The following is a 7,833-nucleotide window of genomic DNA, read 5'->3' as shown; positions in this document are numbered from 1 at the left end:
ATAAAGACTGTCCTTTTCTGAGGTTATCATTTATACTTTTTAAAATTTGGAGGATTCAAAATATTCTTTCATTTCATGATATGGTCCTGACATTAAATAATAGTTATATTTTTCAGTTGTTTGCTTATTTATTTGTGTATTGTGTTTGAATGTCTTTACTGGGAAAACTAAATTTTTGGCAACCCTGTGGTGGTCCCTCACTGAAATTTTATTGTACTAGGAAATCCAAATTCTAAGAAGTGTAGAGTTGGCTAACATAGATAGAATGCCCTATTGTCCTTTCTATGAAAGAGATCAGGTTGGACAGCTTCAAGGACTCTGAGAAAAAATTTCCATGAACTCTTGCCAACTGAACCAATCTTTATGTACCAGAATGAAAATAATTATTCTGCCTCTGCTGCTATATTATTTCCCACAACTGCAGTTTATGTTATTCAATGGCTTAAGCAGCTTTAGTCTATTTTTCACAATTACATCTGTTAAAGGTACTTCCCATTCCAGATAATTGAGGAATATGTTCTCCTGTCTTAGAGACACTGTCAAAGGGCATGTAGTACTTAAGGGCCACGTCAGCTTCTTTGTGCAAGGCCTGCTAGAAATACCAATGTTTCCCCGTGAACTCCCTTCTTTAGTGAAGTTAATTATAAAACATCCAAATATCTCTAGTGAAGTTTACATAAATAATATGTTAATACAGTTGATTCAGAACTGGATTTACTCAACAGCATGTTTTAGTTCCAAATAATAATAATAGCATTAACTATAGAAAACGTGCCAGAACCTACCAGAGATTTGATGGGAAGAAGTTGAAGAGCAGAAGAAGAAGGAGCAAGATTTCAGCACAGATCAACTCCCAAGAAACTTGAAGTTCCATGGAAATGGGTGTGGCTGACTCCTACACCTGAAAGGACCATCTACTGTCTCAGCAATTAAACGAGGGATCCTAAAATGATTCACACTGTTAAGAAGACCAAAGGGCTGGGAAAATAGAAAGGATTTCAAAGACTTCCATGTTCCTTTGTCAAAAGAGACAGGGAATCTTCCCAGGCCATACTACACCACTGCTACAGCCTACAAATAACTAGCAATTGAGAAAACCACCATGCTACGGAATATCTATGACCAAGGTATCCATCCAGAACCTATACCCCCATAAAAGTATCCACAAGTGAAGGCAAAATTCTTAGCCAATATATGCTGTAGACACACTCTTAACAGTGAGGGGGGAAAAGGGGGAAAAAAAACCATCTAAAAAAAAAATCCCAAATCAGAAGCATCAGCTGCTCTAGATGAGAAGGAATCAGCACAAAAACTCCAGAAATATGACAAATAAGAGGGAAAGGACATTGCCAAAGTAGTACACCAGCTCTCTAGCAATGGATCTCAACCAAAATAAAAATATTTTCAGTATGGCAAAAATGTCAAATAAAGAATTCCAAAATTAGGATTGTAAAAAAGCTCAATGAAATCCAGGAGAAAATGGAAAATGAACTCAAAGAAAACAGAAAAACAGTTCAGGAAATAAATGAAATGTGTACTAAAGAGATAGATATATTTTACAAAAACCAAATAGAACTTCTAGAAATGAAAAACCTATGTAGGAACTATAAAACCCAGTGGAAAGTTTTAAGAATCAATTAGACCAAGCAGAAGAAAGAATTTCAGAGCTTGAAGACAACCCTTTTGAATTAACCCAGTCAAAAATAAAGAACAAAGGATCAAGAGGAATGAACAAAGTCTATGAGAAATGTGGGATTATATAAAACAGCCAGATATAAAAATCATATACATCCCTGAGGGTGAAGGAAAAAAAACCACAAGGCCTAAAAAATTTATTTGAGGGAAAAATTGAGGAAAATGTCCCTAGTCTTGCTAGAGATTTAGACATCCAGATGCAAGAAGCTTTTGAACACCTGGGAGATTCACTGCAAAAAGGAAATAACCAAAACATAGTCATCGGACTGGCCAAAGTCAACATGAAGGAGGAACTTCTGTGAGCCAAGAGATGAAAACACCAAGTAACTTATGAAGGAAAACCCATCAGACTAACAGCAGAATTCTCAAAGAATGGGGTCCTATCTTTAGTCTCCTTAAACAGAATAACTGCCAGACATGAATTTTGTATCCTGCTAATCTAAGTTTTATAAACGAAGGACAAAAAAAATGTCTTTCCCAGACAAACAAACACTAAGGGAATTTGCCTCTACTAGATCCACCCTACAGGAAATGCTCAAAAGTGCATTATACATGCAACAGTACAACAGCGCAATAGCATAAGAACACCCAAAAGTTGTAGCTCACAGCTCTTATAAAACAATAGGACAAGAGAGAAAACAAAACAAAAAGGTATCATCCAACATGTTGAACAAAACAGCATCCACATGTCAACGCTCAACACAAATGGTCTGAATGTCCCACATAAAATACATCAACTGGTTGCATGGATGAAAAAATACAACCCAAATATTTGCTGTCTCCAAGAAATACATCTAAACCACAAGGACTCACGAAGACTCAAGGTAACGCAAATGGAAACCAAAGGCAAGCAGGTGTAGCCACTCCCATATCAGATGAAATAGACTTTGTATTAACAATGGTTAAAAAACCCCACAAAGATGATCATTATATAATGGTAAAGGGAGAAATTCAACAAGAAGACATCACAATCCTAGATATATATGCACATAACACAGGAGCTCCCAGTTTGATAAAGCAAATTCTTCTAGATCTAGGCAAAGAAATAATCAGTAGCATCTTAATAGTCAAGGACTTCAGCACTCCACTGACAGAACTGGGCCAGATCACTGAAGCAGAAAAATGAATAAAGAAACACTGGACTAAAACAAGACACTAGAACAAAGGGACCTAACAGACATTTACAAAACATTCTACCCCAAAACTACTGAATATACATTTTTCTAATCAACACATCCAAGAATGATCATATCTTAGGCCACAAAACAACTCTTAGCAAATTCAAAAAAGCAAAATCACACCACGTATTTTCTCAGATCAAATTGGAACAAAACTAGAAATCAATTCCTAGAGAAATACACAAATCTACACAAAGTCAGGGAAATTAAACAATGTGATGCTGAATGATATTTGGGTCAATGCTAAAATTGAGATTGAAATTAAAAGATTCCTGAACTGATCAAAAATCTATGGGATACAGTGAAAGGAGTCCTAAGGGGAAACTTCATAGCTTTAAATGCCTACATTAAATAAAAAAGAAAGATCACAAATTAACAACCTAATGTCGCATCTCAGGGAACTAGAAAAAGAAGAACAAATCAAACCCACAGAAAAGAAATAAAAAAGATCACAGAAGAACTAAATGAAATAACTTCCCCCAAAAAACAAAGGATCAATGAAACAAAAAGTTGGTTCTTTGAAAAGATAAACAAAATTGATAGACCACTAGCCAGATTAACCAGAAATAGAAGAGAAAGGACTCAAATAACCTCAATCAGAAATGAAAAAGGAGACATTAGAACGATATTGCAGCAACACAAAATATCATTTGTGAATACCATGAAAACCTCTATGCAAAGAAACTAGAAAAGGTAGAGGAAATGGATAAATTAGTGGAAACAAACAACTTCCCAAACCAGAATCAGGAAGAAATACAAACACTGAACAAACCAACAACGAGCAGTGAGATTGAAGGAATAATAAAAAGTCCTCCCCTGCAAAAAATAGCCCCAGAAAAGACAGATTCACAGCCAAATTCTATCAGAGCTACAAAGAGGAACTGGTACCTATCCCACAGAAACTATTCCATAACATTGAGAAGGAGGGAATCCTTCCTAATTCATTCTATAAAGTCAGTATCACCTTGATAACAAAGACAGGAAAGGACACAACAAAAAAAGAAAACTATAGACCAATATCCCTTATGAATATACATGCAAAATGCTCAACAAGATACCAGAATTGAATTCAACAGCACATCACAAAGATGATCCACCATGCTCAAGTTGGTTTCATCCCAGGGATGCAAGGATGGTTTAACAAATTCAAATCAATAAACATGATTCACCACATACACAAAAACAAAACCAAAGAACACATAATCCTCTCAATAGATGCAGAAAAAATATTCAATAAAGTCTAGGATGCTTTCCCTCAAAGAACTAGGCATAGAAGCAACACACCTAAAATCATAAAAGCCATATATGACAAAACCACATCCAACATCCTACCGAATGGGGGAAAGCTGAAAGCATTCTCTCTAAAAACTGGGAAAAGACAAGGGTGCACACTGTCACTACTTCTATTCAACATAATATTGGAAGTCCTAGTCAGAGCAATCATGAAGAGAAGGAAATAAAAGGCATCCAAATCAGGAAATAGAAGGTCAAATTATTGCTTTTTGCTGATAATATGATCTTGTATCTAAAAAACTCTAAAAACTCCACCAAAAGACTACTGTAATTGATAAATTCAGCAAAGTCTCAGGTTACAAAATCAATGTGCACCAATCAGTAGCATTTCTGGTTTCTGTTATATATGAAGCTAGGCTAAATTAAAAACAGGAAAATAATATGGTTTCAACTTTCTTTTGGAGTCTAACTTGGGAAAACTTTCAGTTTTGCATTTTACTTTACCTCTTGAAACTTAATAATGGATGAACACTCATATTTAATGGCCCCATTTTTTTGATGGGTGTCATTGAAAAATTTCTGGTGCATGATGCTACACAGTGTGTCTGGGCATATATGAATGGAAAATAGAATATGGGGTAAATTTTTTGGCTTTTAAAAAAATGAGGCTGTACTGCTTATTTTTTGCCCCTTATGTGTTCACATATGTAGCTTGAGTGCCTAAACCAGTGCCCCACATCCATTTGGTGCGAAATAAGTATCTGTTGAATGCTACTACTACTACTACTAATAATAATGAGTCTTTAACTTAATTTCCCTTCTTTTTTTATGTGATAAATTTCTAAAGGAGACCAGATGTGATGTGTATCTTTCATTCATCACAGAAACATCCAAAAAGCAGTAGCAGATAGTAATATTTAAGGAATGGTTTTACAAAGAGTAGGACAGGATATCCTGCCCTTTTCCTCCACTATCAGGGAAAGTCTATCCTCTGGTTAACTATATGCTGTACTTTTATCCAAAGAGAAGAGAATGAAAACATGAGAATGTGCAGTGATGTGAGGAGGTGGGGGCACTTAGCCATTCTTTCCACAATTTTGCTCATCTGTTTCCTTCCATCTGTGGCCACGCTTCAACAGAGGAGGATTACTCATTGCTCAGAGGCTGCTCACAGTGCCATGCTTTACCAGAGAGCAGAGTTATTTTCCCTAACAGATCAGCAAATCCAAGGGGTGTTCTCTCTCTCACCTCGCCTTCCACATCTGTGGTAGAGCAAAGTGACACACAACCTGATTCTCCAAGTTTCTCCTCTGCTCATTTCCCTAGGCATGCAGCTTAGCAGGTGCTAATCAGACCAGAATAGTTCATTTCTGGTAGTTCGCACCACATTTCTTAGTGTAGTAGTGAAATTTCAACCTATTATTCCAATATTATTCATCGTATTCCATTATTTCCAGACAGACTCACAGATTTATCTGCACTGTGTGCTAAGGAACCTGCCAAGCCAGATGCAACAAAACAGAATCAAACAACTCTCACTTCTGTAAGTCTAGTTCCTCCTTTCCATCAGCTTCGTGGAAATCTGGGCTGCCACTGTATTGGGGAGAAGGGGCATGGTACTGTTAATTTTACTACATTCTGATATGTATGAATCTAAGTACTATTCCATTAGCCACTTGTCTGTCCTTCGCTGCTCTCTGCCATTCCTGTGTCTTGCCGTACCCCCATGCCAGCCCACAGATACTAAAGACCTTTTGTCAGAGTAGTGTGTGATTCAGCTCCACTTCTTCCTCGTTTTCCCTTTTTCAGGGTATCACCTATTGGCTGCAACATCATCAGTAAACCATTGTTATATATTGTCACTGCATCGTGTCAAGTATGCTACAGTTGGTGATAAAAGATGTATTTTGTACCCATCTTTGGTGCTATAATTGATGCAAACTTCATGACAGTTCTGCAGAGTCGACATTACTGACCATTACTTCTGTGATTGTTTATCCCTAGCGGCATTCTTCTGTTCCAGTACTTACGTTACTAAATTATTGACTCTGTGTTTCAGTGCACTTGAAGTTCTTATCCCAATCCTCGCTAAACTGAATTCTTAATCCTTATCACTACCACATATAATCCACTGATAGCAGATTTAAAGACTTTAGTCACTCTGAGATGTGGTTAGTATTTGGTAACTTGAAGTACACAAATGACAAGCCATAAATTATCAGCAAGGATAGCAGAATATTCTGATGAACATATTTTTATTGCAATCTTAACTTATGACAAAAAAGTTTGTTTTTTTCCCCTTAATGATTTTTGATCTAATCAGCCAATATTGTCCATAACTCTGTTACATTAACACATATTCTTAAAACGTACTTTAAAAATACAGGAAGAGATATCATACTATATATGTGGAGATAAAATATTAGAAGATGTTCATATTGATTGAGAGATTTTAAGACTTTGGATTTTATGCGCCATGATAGCTCTCCATTGAGAAGTAGAATATGAGAGGCAATAGGAAGATATACGGTCAGACAGATTGGAAAAGACAGAACTCTGCGAAACTTTTTAGTTGAGATTTGGTGATTTTTTTAAATGTTAAGTAAAGTAGGCATAGGATAAATGTATGTTGCTCTATCAAAGATTAAATTTCTTTCTTCTTTGAAGTTCTAGTACTCCTTAAGCTTTGGATTAAAATTACTTAGTCCGCTTCTACAACTTCCTTGAGGATCCCAGGGGAGTGATCAAGTGAAGAGGTTGTGTCTAGAGTTTACAAGGTGAAAGAAACTGTGAAGAAAATTTCCTTGGGTGTCAACTACTCAGAGGAGACTCAACTCAGTATCTCATGAACAAATCCTTTTTAATTAAACTCCAGGGTTTTCTTTTCCCAAAGCAAAGGTAATCAGTTTGTAGCCTACCAGGCAAGCAAAGTGATGCAATGGAAAAGAGAGAAATCGGAATGAATCTGACCTAGACTCGACTTCAAGTTCTGCCGCTTACAAAGCATGGGGCCTTGGGGAATTCATTTAAACTCTCTGAGGACAAAATTTTCATTAGTAAACTTAGGATAATGGTGCCACATTATAGATAATTGTTGTAAAGATTAGATACAAATATATACAAAGCAACTACCACAGGATACAACATAAAAAGTGCTCAGAAAGAGAATTTTATATGGTTATAATATTCCATCATGTGGGCCTGGTTACATTTCACCCTGAGGAAATGTTGGTCACCGAAATTTTTTGGAGAAACGAGGGTCTAAGAGGCAATTAATGGCAATGATGCGATTAACTAAAATTATATAGGCAGGGAAAGTGTAACAAAAATTGTGTTTTTTGACCTTGACAATCTAGGCTTTTGGATATGATAAATGGTAGCAATGCCAAAACATATACCTGCATATAACAACATGTGTAATCAGGAGCATCACCTCCTACTGTTTGTGACTTTAAATAAAGATTACACAATGCACTCAACAAAAGCCTCAATACCATTTAAATTCAACAAAATCTTATTAAAAAATATTGGCTACCAGCTAAAGACCATGAGGGTGAAAGTTATCAAGCAGTTAGCTTTGATTAATAGGAACTTGTAAGGTGGAAGAGAAGAAAAAGGAAATAAAAGAGGTTAAGGGAAAGGGGGAGGAGGCATGACAGGATAGTGGAAAGGAAGAAACGGGAAGGAATAGAGAGGATCAGAAGGTGAAAGGATCAGAAAGCCTCAA

Source organism: Propithecus coquereli, unplaced genomic scaffold (genome assembly GCF_000956105.1).
Source record: "Propithecus coquereli isolate 6110/MARCELLA unplaced genomic scaffold, Pcoq_1.0 Scaffold209, whole genome shotgun sequence".
NCBI lineage: Eukaryota > Metazoa > Chordata > Mammalia > Primates > Indriidae > Propithecus > Propithecus coquereli.
The sequence above is the reverse complement of the archived record's forward strand: the minus strand, read 5'-3'. Positions refer to the sequence as shown.